Source organism: Lissotriton vulgaris, chromosome 1_1 (assembly GCF_964263255.1).
Source record: "Lissotriton vulgaris chromosome 1_1, aLisVul1.2, whole genome shotgun sequence".
NCBI lineage: Eukaryota > Metazoa > Chordata > Amphibia > Caudata > Salamandridae > Lissotriton > Lissotriton vulgaris.
In genome coordinates this window covers 1,766,457,260-1,766,469,405 of record NC_141685.1, presented here as the reverse complement: position 1 = coordinate 1,766,469,405, position 12,146 = coordinate 1,766,457,260, and the positions used below count along the sequence as shown (strand labels likewise).

Genomic DNA, 12,146 nt, shown 5'->3' with positions numbered 1-12,146 from the left:
ATGAATAATTAGTTTCATTTCCTTAGCCAAGTTGAAAACATTGTGTCCTGATGAATAGCAAGCAGAGCTAAGCAAAAAAAGTTCAAAATGACTATATTTTTATATGCATCTGATATCGCTGCATACACAATGGAAAAATCTATTTTTCTAGGCATTGCTGGAAACAATATATCGGCGACAATCTTTTGTCACAATACTAACAACCATTTACAATGCAATGGTCTCGTCTTTGTTAAAGTTAGAGCTATTCGCATTCAAATGTTATTTTTTTCATTTATACTTTTTTTTTAAACCGATAAATATATGGTATTGTCATTTACAATGGCAATTGTTACGCATTAGAGAGTAGTAGAGAGTATTAGCAGTGATTAATTGTTAGTAGAGAGTGACTAGTTGATTAATAGAGAGTATACTTGTATAGAGTAGTGTAGGAGTGAGTTGTAGGCAATAGTAGTTAGTGAGTAGTGTAGATTAGTGGAGAGTGGTATGGAGTGAGTAGTAGATAGTGTGTAGAGAGCATGTAGGAGTTAGTGAGTAGTAGAGATAGAGTAGTAGTGAGTAATGAAAAGTAGTAGATAGATGTAGTGTAGTGAGGTATAGATAGTATATGGAGTTGTATATTTATTTAGTATAGTGAGTAGCAAATGACTTAAAATAGAGTATATATTAGAGAGCAGCAGTTAGTTAGTACTTTTTAGTATTAGAGTGTAGTAGAGAGTAGTAGAGTAGTAGAGAGTGAGTATAAAATTGTGGCTAGTGTAATTTAGTGAGTTGTGAGAAGTGTGACTTGTATGTAGTAGAGAGTAGTTAGAGGGTGTATTAGAGTGTTATTAGTTGAGTTAGTAGTAGAATGTGAATTGATAGTATTAGAGAGCACTAGAGATTGAGTAAAGTGTGAGTAGCTTACAGTAGTATATGAGTGAGTAGTTAGTAAAGTGTACAGAGTATTAGAACATTGGAATGTTGGGAGCTCCATTGAAAACAATGGAGTGCTCTGGGCTTATAATGGCTGATATAAGCCGGGAGCTCCAACATTCCAATGTTTCTTAATGAGTAAGTAGTAATTTGTAGACATAGTTATTGGAACAGTTTTAACAGGGCATTATAAATTGAGTATTAGAGAGTTAGTAGAAGAGTGACTAATAGTGAGTAGGAGATAGTTTTATATCATGTGTAGTTGAGTAGTAGTACGTACTATAGAGTAATAGGGATGAATATTATAGAAAGTTATTAGAATAAATATTTATAGTAGTAGAGAGTGTGTAGTAGAGAATTATTATTAGTGAGTAGAGTAGTAGAGAGTATTAGGATTAGAGTATTATATAGTATTTTAGTGAGTAGTATAGAGTACTTGAGGTGTGGCAAGTTAGTAGTATATTGTAGATATAGTTATTAGTATAGTGTGAGTAGGGTATTATAAAATGAGTAGTAGAGAGTTAGTAGTAGGGAGTGAGTTTAGAGTGATTAATAGTGACTAGTAGATAGTTTTATTTTAGAGGAGTACAGAGTGTGTAGTAGAGTGGTAGAGAGTACTATAGAGTAATAGGCATTAATAGTGAGTATTATTGAGTAATACATTTTTTGGGGAGTAAGTGTGTAAGTAGTAGTGAGTTGAGTTAGCTGTATAGAGTGAGTTGACAGTGAGTAGAGGACTTTACAATGCAGCGGTCTCGCCTTTGCAAAAGTTAGAGCTATTGGCATTGTAAATGACAAACGTTTTATTTATGGGATCGGTTTTGAAAACAGATAAATAAATGGCATTGTCATTTACAATGCCAATAGCTTAATCTCTTGCAAATGCGAGACCTTTTGCATTTGCACATGCACACACAGAGCCACACACACACACACAGAGCCACAAACACACAGAGCCACACACACACACAGAGCTACACACACACACAAAGTCACACACACACAGAGCCACACACACACACAGAGCCCCCCCACACACATACACACATACACAGAGCAACACACACAGAGACACACACACACACACAGCCACACACACAGAACCATACACACACAGAGACACACACCCACACAGAGCCACACACACAGGGCCACACACACACAGCAACACACACACAGAGCCAGACACACACACACAGCCACACACACACACAGAGCCAGATACACACACACACAGCCACACACACACACAGAACCAGACACACACACAGAGCCAGACACACACACAGCCACACCCACAGAGCCACACACACACACAGAGCCAGGCACACACAGCCACACACACACACACAGAGCCAGACACACACAGCCACACACACACAGAGCCAGACACACACACAGCCAGACACACACACAGAGCCAGACACACGCAGCCACACACACACACACACATAGAAACACACACACACACACACAGAGCCACACACACAGAGAAACATACACAGAGACACACACACAGAGGCAGTTTGGATGTATCATTCCGCCTCCACTTCAATGATTGCATTGAACTGCATGAGGCCTGCTTTACAACTATATTCCTCACCATCAGCTGGCTCTGGCTACCTCTGAAGTGTTGCTCTGCAATGTGATAAAGCTGAAGCTGATGGAAAATGTAATCCAAACCTATTGGCTTTGTCGCTGTTTTTTGTATTATGTTTTTTATGATAACCACAAAAGTCTAGAAGCTGAATGTAAATAAAAAAACTGGAAACAAAGTTAGTGGGTAAGTGATTGTGTGTATATATGTGTGTGATTATGTGTAGATGTTATGACTGTGTGTGCAGATGCTTGGATTATGGAAATTATGTTATTAAGTGGGAGGTCTTACTGTCTGGATAAAGCAGAACCTGGGCGTCTCCATTAAAATGCTGGATTTGGGAATTAGCGATCTGCAACTGCTAAGAATCTCATCAGAAAAGGGGGTTTCAATGGACTTGTATAATGTTTATGCAAGAGGGAGTAACTCAGCTAACTCTTCCACTCTAGAGGCGCTGTCTGCTGCCTTAGAAACCAAGTCGCAAGATAGCAGGGTAATAGTAGCCGGGGATCTTAATAGGAGTTTTGAACCCCTTGATTGTACAAATGACCCCCTAGGGAAAGAGGAGGATAATCTTTGGGGAGTACCACCTTTAACCCTAAATCCCATCACAAGGTGGACTAAGGATATCCTGTTACTAAATGCCATTTGTATGGAGCACGGTCTAAGAGCCCTGAATGGGAGAACCCCAGGGGACAAAGAGGGTAGTTGTACTTTTGATAACGGCAAAAGTAGGAGCAGAATCGATTATGTAATATGTAGTCTCCAGCTGTGGCAGGGGGTTATTGATATGGCAATTAATCCTAGAATCGAAAGTGATCACAACCCCCTTTGTGTGACCCATAGGTGGTGGAATGTTGGACCTGAAAACTTGCATTTAAGGAATGACCAGATCCCAGTTATGACTAACGATGGACGTAGGCTAAAATGGCCAAGGGTACTGGCAAATGATGAAACAATGACCTACATTAACCTTGTGGTGGATAATGCAATTTCTGCCATGGAGGTGGTAGATTCTACAAATCCAGGGGCTAGGGACATCACTGATATCCATAATAAGCTATTTTCCCTCCTAAAACCATGTTTTTTGACTAAGACCAATAAAGGGAGGAAAAACCCGGATGTTGGTAGATGGTACAATTGCCAGTGTAGATCCGCACGATTGGAATTGGGCCAAGCCATTAGAAATAGGGACAATGTTGCCATTAGAGTAGCAAGGAAAGCGTATAAATTAGCCATTTCTCGGGCAAAGAGGAAATGGGATGAAGATCATTGGACTGAGTTAAAAGGGGCTTCTAGTAGCAATGATTCTAGGCTCTTTTGGAAAATCATCAAGTGGGGTAGAGGAGGTAGCCCCGCAAGACCCGATAACAACGTAGCTGAAGAAGCCTGGGTAGAGTACTTCAGACCACAATATGCTGAAGTCATGCAACCCGGGGTAGGGGAGGGCATACTGCCAGTCTTTGCAGCTGACAATTTGTTCACCCACAAAGAAGTTGAGAATGCTATTAGCTCGGTAAAATGCGGGAGAGCACCAGGGTTAGACGGGATTCCCCCGGATATTTTCAAACATGATATGAGGAGGTGGGTGAAATATATTTTTCTGTTAGGAAATGCCTTAGTCAAGGGGGGGGTGGTTCCCGAGTTATGGAAAGGAGCAATTATTATCCCCATTTATAAAAAGGGAGATCGTTCACTCCCCGCCAACTACAGGCCCATAAGTTTGATAGCAACCGTGCAAAAAGTAATGGGGAGAATGGTTACAAATCAACTTATGGACTGGGTGGAGGACAATAACGCTCTCTCGCCATTCCAGGCAGGATTCAGGCGAGCGACCAGCACCATTGACCAGGTCTTCCGCTTTACTATACTGCGGTGGAATACGGTCTTACTTGGTAGGGGCTGCCTGTACGTCGCATTTGTCGACCTACGGGCGGCGTTTGACTTGGTCCCCAGGTTCAAATTATGGCTGGTCCTGCAAAAACTGGGGATCCCTGCTGAACTGCTCACCTTGATCATGCGTCTGCATGAATCTAACTTTGCAAGAGTACAGTGGGGTGGGAATGGAGAGTCAACTTCGGACTTCCCGGTGGAAAGGGGGGTCCGACAAGGCTGTGCCATGGCACCCTTACTATTCTCATTATTTATTAATGGGATTGTTGAGCGAATGTTGGAAGCTAGCGTAGATGCCCCATCGTTAGCGGACGTCAGGGTCCCGATCCTGATGTTCGCTGATGACACCCCGATCATGTCAAAAACCCCTGTGGGGCTACAACGTGCATTAAATATATTCGATGCTTTCTGCAAAGAGCACGGCCTAGAAGTAAATGTGGGGAAAACGAAACTAATGGCCTTCTCCCCACGCCGTAGAACTTATCCTAAGGTAACCCTGAATAATAGCAAGCTAGAGACTGTCAAAGAGTTTGTATATTTAGGGGTACAGATAGCAGAGGGCCCTGGTTGGTCACATCACCTGGAAAAAACGGCCCTAAAACACCAACAACTATCAGGAGCATTGCGGGGGGAACATCGAAAATCTAAGACGAAACCGATCAAACCTGTTCTTATGGTTTATGACGCCAAGGTCCTAGGCGCGACCTTATACGGCGCAGAGCTATGGGCCTGGGACAATCTCTCGACTTTACAGATATCTGAGAACAAGTTTCTTAGAGGGATTACAGGCCTCTCACAGAGTACCCCCCTATTGCCACTGTTTCTGGAGCTGGGTAGACGTCCCATTAGTGATAGAGTGCGATTGCGCCCTGTCCTCTATTGGAGACGTCTATGGACAACCCCTGAGATTAGGCAATATGCTGAGGACTTCCTTTCGATAATCAAGGAAGATAACTTCCACAAGATAAAATGGCTAAAAAACTTAAGGTCCATGTTATTTAACCTTGGGTTCTCCAACCTTTGGACCAATCCACTTGGGGAGGTCTTCCCTAGTAAGGAAGCCCTCAAATTACAATATTGGGACTGGGTGGGCAGTAATTTGTTGAGAGGTGTTAGGTCTGACTCTATGGCGGGTCGCTTCCTGGAGACTAAAATCTATCCTATTTTAGAAAATTATTGGGATACCATTGCGGTCCCAATGGATAGGAAGCTAGTCTTTCAGGTTAGATCTGGTTCTATTCCCCTAAAAAGACTAACTGCAGGTTGGCAGAGGTCGACCAATACGTTATGCCCAGTATGCGAAACAGCTGAGGAAGGCCTAGGCCACTTTCTATTCGCCTGCAAAGCCTATTCTTCACCTAGGAAGGTATGGCTTACACCTGTATGTAAGAACCTTGGGACACGAGATAGTGTTGTGGCACTGAGAATTTTGTGCACTTCAACTCAGGAGTCGATAGTTATTGGGGTAGCCAAATATCTGGGGTGGGCCTGGGCAATCAGGCGGCGATTTCTGAGAGGGTCCAGTTAATCATGTTTTTAGATTTTTTTATAAAATCCAAATTTATTGTGTCATATATGTAAATGTTTTATATAGGTATTGTATGAGCTTGCACAAATGTTTACATGAATTTGTATTTGTCAAATGATATGTTTTATTTTGTCATGTTCAATTTTATGCTGTGCTTTTATGAGAATTTATCTCGAATAAAGCTTGTACAACTGTTATTAAGTGTAAGTGTTAGTCTATGGGATTTCATGCAACTGTGATTGAGTATGAATACATGTGTGTTTGATTTTGAGGGTGCAGATGTGTCTGGTTGGATGTTTGTGTTATTTTGTGTGCCATTGAGTTTCTGTTGTGTGTGCATGGTATACAGACAAAATATCGACTCCAAAATATCGACTGGACATAATATCGAGTTTTAAATATAGACTGGACAAAATATCGAATGGACATAATATCGACTACAAAAATATCGTTTTTCAGGTAAGTGAAGTAATATCGACTGTATAAAATATAGATAGCAAAAATATCGATTTTTTAATAATATATAATATTTTATAGTGTATTTTTATGTAATAATATGTGTGAATAGTGTGTATTAATGTTATAAAATATTTTATTACATGAATTTTGTTTTTATAATAATTGCGTAATGTAATTCTGTAGCGGGTTGTGGGTTTATAGGGGAATAGGGTGGGAAGTAATTTAATAATAATTAATTAATTAATATATGTTTGTTAATATTTTTAATTAATAATTAATTGATAATTAATTAATATTAATTAGTTAATTAATTAATATAATTTTGAACATATTTTGTATTAGTAAATAATTGTTAATTAATTAATTGTAATTAGTTAATTACATTAATTAGAGTACATTTTTAATATATATAATTTTGTGTTACTTTTAAGTAATTAATTTGGAAAAAATAATATTAATTATTAAAATAATTACAGCTAATGTTCTAATATATTTACTTTATTGTTATTGTTAATTAATAATTAATTGGTAATTAAATAATATTGATAAATTTTGGGTAAAGGAGCATTTTTAGGGTTCAGGGTCAGTTTTCAGTTCATGGGTAAAGGGGTATTTTTAGGGTTCAGGGTCAGTTTTCAGTTCATGGGTAAAGGGGTATTTTTAGGGTTCAGGGTCAGTTTTCAGTTCATGGGTAAAGGGGTATTTTTAGGGTTCAGGGTCAGTTTTCAGTTCATGGGTAAAGGGGTATTTTTAGGGTTCAGGGTCAGTTTTCAGTTCATGGGTAAAGGGGTATTTTTAGGGTTCAGGGTCAGTTTTCAGTTCATGGGTAAAGGGGTATTTTTAGGGTTCAGGGTCAGTTTTCAGTTCATGGGTAAAGGGGTATTTTTAGGGTTCAGGGTCAGTTTTCAGTTTTTGGGTAAAGGGGTATTTTTAGGGTTCAGGGTCAGTTTTCAGTTTTTGGGTAAAGGGGCATTTTTAGGGTTCAGGGTCAGTTTTCAGTTTTTGGGTAAAGGGGTATTTTTAGGGTTCAGGGTCAGTTTTGGGTTTTTGGGTAAAGGGGTATTTTTAGGGTTCATGGTCAGTTTTGGGTTTTTGGGTAAAGGGGTATTTTTAGGGTTCAGGGTCAACAAATAAGATTTTAAAAAATTATTTTTATTATTTTCATTTATTATTTAATTATTATAATTTAATTTAAGTTGTTTTAAGTATATTTTAGTAATTAAAATTTAATATTAATTTAATTTAACACTGTTTTTAATAAAGTCGATATTTTTTACATCTATATTTTTGTTAACGATATTTTGTACTCGATATTTTTGTACTTACCTGTTTGTAGATACAAACTCGATATTTTGACTGTCGATATTTTGTCCACGATATTTTGGCAAGTCGATATTTTGTCCCTCGATATTATTTCAGTGATCCGTGTGCATATGTGTGTAAATTTGTTTTATTTTGTATGTGCACGAAAGTGTGTGAGTATGAATGCATGTGATTGAGTGTAAACATATGTGTATGTTTAATTGTATGCCATTCAGGATATGATTTTATGTTTGTGATATCACATGCAGGCATAATCAATTATGAGTGTCATTGTGTATTTAATTTTTGTATGTATGTACTTGTATTTGATGTGTGAACTGCATATATGATTGTGTGTGTTCCTGGCTCTATAAGTGCAGGCAAATGGTGTGTAATAGGATGTGTGCCTGTGGCCTATGTGTATGTGAGACTGCAATTGAGATATGGTGTATCATTTGTTTGTGTGATTGGCCTAATGGCCAGAGCTGCCTTCGAACTGGGAAACCAGGTCCGAGTCTCGGCATCCACACAACAACCTGTGATTCTAGGCAAATCACTTATTTTGCCCCTGCCTAAAAAAAATGAATGTGTCCTTTTGTAACGCGACTGGTGCTCTTATAAAGAGCTCCGATATTTTCGGATCGAGTTCGCCTATATAAAACTGCAAAAATAAAATGTGGTGCCCATTCACTGCTTGTGCGTGTGTTGGCATCAAAACTGGCATTCTGGAAACATGTGCTTGTTAATGTTCTTGTATGGCTAGCTACTGTTGCTACACGCTCCGTCACGTCGCCAACAGGCGGGTTAGTAGAAACAGCACATCAACAGAGAAATTTTCAGTCTGGAGGACACACGCGAATGTTGCTGCGCGCTTCGACATGTGTCCGACGCCTGTAAACACTGCGAGCTCCGCCACGGGGTGAGCCCGCGCGCTCGAAGCATATTTTGTGGTTCCCGGAGCAGGTCTAAATCCCTGCCTTTCCGCAGCGCGCATCCTAGACCCCGGCCGCCAACAGCAGAGGAATGCCCTCACGGGGTTGAGCCCCCGGCTCCCCCCGGGTCCGCAGGCTGATGGTAATGCCGGGTGACACTAGATAAACAGTTAACTTGGGCTGCAGAGATGGAGTTAATTATCCAGTGAGCTGCACTGAAAGCTGTCCCACCGGGGGCGATTAATTTGCTGCTAGATCAGAAGATGGAAGGGAGGTTGGGGGAAGGGGAGAAAGTGATGCAGATTCGTAGAGAAGTATTAAGAAGAGAGCGATAGAAGAAAGAAGGCAAGAGAAAGTAGAAAAGAAGGAAATTTAAATATAAGGGGGGAACCAAGAATATAAAAGAACATAGGTAGTCAGATGAGGACTACAGAAGAAAGGTCGGATGAGATAAGAAGCAATACAAAAAGTAGTAACAATAAAGGAGATATGTAACAGGAGGACAAAAATGAAAAAGGAAAGAAAAAGAGAGAAAGTAATAAAAATATGAAGATACAAGAGAGAGAAATGACTCTCCAATAGTGTATGCCACACAGAGCGATAGCAGAGACAGATATAGAGTGATAGGAACAAAAAAAGCAGGTAAGTTAGAATAACCGAAAGAAGAGGCAACATTAGAGAGGGGAGTACTAACATACAATATGTACACCCTCGAAGAGTGACAGTGTCAGATTAAGACGGGCAGAGACAGACAAAGGAAAACAGCAAAGAAGGGCGGGGGTTATCCTTTACACTGCGTATATATTGACCAAAGGCATACCTACATTTTTTTATGGGAAATTGTAAACCGCAGGCTCGGGGGAAAAACACGTTTTTCATGTAGTCAACCTGCGGTCAAGGTTTGTTCAGCATATTCTTAGTTCTTTTTTTTCGTTTGTTTTTTTACGATACTCGAAATGCTTATTCCCCCACTGCAGTTAACTTTATTGGTTGGGAAAGGTGTACATAAATGTGCATTTTAATGGTAACCCAAAACTTGTGCTTCTAGTAACATTTTGCCATTAGCAATCTCAGGCTGCCCCTTTCCCTGGGTCATTATGGTGCTGCTGGTCTCTAATCAATCCTAATGCGATGGTAATTGGAGTCCCTGGTGAAGCATTCTCGGGTTTCCTGTAATGGCTCTACCACATTTTCGTAGACCCTCTCCTTTAACCTGAGATGTGAAGAAAGAACAAGCCCCCTCGTTGCCGGGGTAACCCTCAGAGCTGGTGCCAATCCCAGCTTGGCTTGGTGCTGACGTCGACAGACTCTGTACCCAGTGAAGGCAAACAAAGTGCTCTCACGGCTCCCGGGCCGGCGGCGGTGATCGGGGGCACACAGCGAACGTTCAAAGTGATATGCGCGACTAAAAATCTGCATTTCAAAGCCACTCTATAACACGCTACATAGGCGGGCACACGCACGGCCCCGGGAGCCTCCCTCGCATGGAGCTGACTCACTGCTGCTGCAGTGGGAGGAGGGACTGTGACGTCCGCATGAATGCAGCGTGATCCCTAAATGATGCCCAATCAAAGAGCCCTTGGGACAGCGAGTCTACAGCGTATCTTGCTCACGCTGCCTGCACGCCTTTTGTCTGTAAGCCCTGTCCTTTTCAGACTGGGGGGCGTGTTTTTCACTGACAACGTCACAGGTAGAACAAAACTAAAAAACATGCCCCCTAATCGGAAAAGTACGGGGCTTACAACCAAAGAATGACGTAACTGAGACCTCTTCTCCAAAGGCTGGTCGCCGTTTAGGAGTCCAGCCAATAGAGAAGAGGGGCGGGGTTAACCCTCGCTACTTAGAGTCATTAAATCTCGCCAGCGAGACTGCGCATGTGTGCAGCCTACGATAGCCGAGACCTAAATAGAGCTTTGTGCACCATCCAAAGGAACAATATTAGAGGCAACATAGAGGCAACATAGGGATTTATAATTCAAGCATTTTGGATATTGTTTGTTACATTCAATCTACAATTTAAGAAGGAACTTTTGAAACCATTAATGAGATTAAATCAATAATGGACCAACCTTGTGATTTGGATTTACTTTATTATACCCCTGGTGGGGTACTTTAAACGCTGTGCGTAGGGGGACAATTCCAATTCTGGATATGCGATTCTGATACTTCTCCCACACGCTCCAAGGCTCAGAGAGCGAAGCCCCAGCAGCACGCGACAACTTTGTACATTTTCAACTTCGTTGGTGAGTGTCTAACCCATTAATTTTATTTACAAAATAAATTCAATCGATTTTCAAACAAAGATTCTCTGAAAAAATTAAAAGTGTTCTATTGAGATGACATGTTTTTTTAAAACTACCTTATGACCAAATAACAACAATATTTTCAGCTTTCCCACACCTATAATGAGATGACTGTCGGGCTCGAAAGTCCAATATATACGGTGCTCCTTCTACCTAAAAAGATGCAAACCAAAGTTGTACCATAACTAGTTGTACGAAAAAAACTCTAGTTATGCATGTGTATAATGGTGCTGAACCAATCGCTTACCGGTAAAGTTGCCACTGCTTCCGACACCGTAACCATCAATCGCATAAGCCTCGCAACACCCTATTAAAGATTTAATTTATTGGATGTCAGCCATTACGCGTTTGAGCCTTGAAAGGCCTTGATCACATGATAACACGTAATTCGGTGTCAGGCTTTACTTCTTCACCCTTGTTGGAGCAGCCAGTGCTCTGTATCTCTAGACACGTGTTTCAGGATAGTTGTCCTTCTTCAGTAGAGAGCAACACGCCGAATTAGGTGTTATCATGCAGTGCATTTGCTATGATGCATCGGGGCACACTGAGTGCTGGGGTGAGAGGCAGTGTGTGCCCATCCTCCTCCTGTTTAAAGTGATGTTATAGTTGGGTATGGTAATAAGATCTTAGCTTAAATTAAAATAGCCTTATTAATTTACTGAAAAAAACAAAGGTGAAGTCAGTGGTGCCATCGATGATGTAATTTAACGTCATATGTGATCTAATATGTGAGGTCATAAGTAGTGCTTGGTTGGAGCGTTTGTTCTAGTTAGTTCAGTAAACTATAACTGATGAATTTCTGTGATTTTTGTTTTTTGTGGAATGTTATTTCAATACCTAACTATGACGTCACTTTAAACTATGTTTTGTTCAGCAAAACATATATATAATATATTTATATATATTATATATATACAAAATCCAAGAGGAATGAATCACTTGACCTGAGTAACCAGGGCTAGCAACTTTGTAATTAAAAAGCCCTCAATCACGTTTTGCAAGGTCGTGGGGCGGTATATCTTGGTTCTCCGCCAAGTTTAAAAACGTGTAAGCATTATTATCGGGCTTCTTTTTGTAGTATGCTTACCTCCACCAGGAGGAAAACTACTGGTTATTTTAGTAGTGATCAAGGAAAAAGTGAAAGTGCTAAGTTATGTGGGTTTAAAAGTTTGTATGTCCGTGACAGTTTTTTTAATCAGTCAGGAATCAAGTAATGA

General features: G+C 40.4%; 1 protein-coding gene across 1 annotated transcript in view; it reads left to right on the top strand.

The window, feature by feature from the left end:
• NTN4 (netrin 4) overlaps nt 1-12,146 on the top strand; it is a 541,542-nt gene that overhangs the window by 100,082 nt on the left and 429,314 nt on the right. The gene's annotated exons all lie outside the window — the stretch shown is intronic.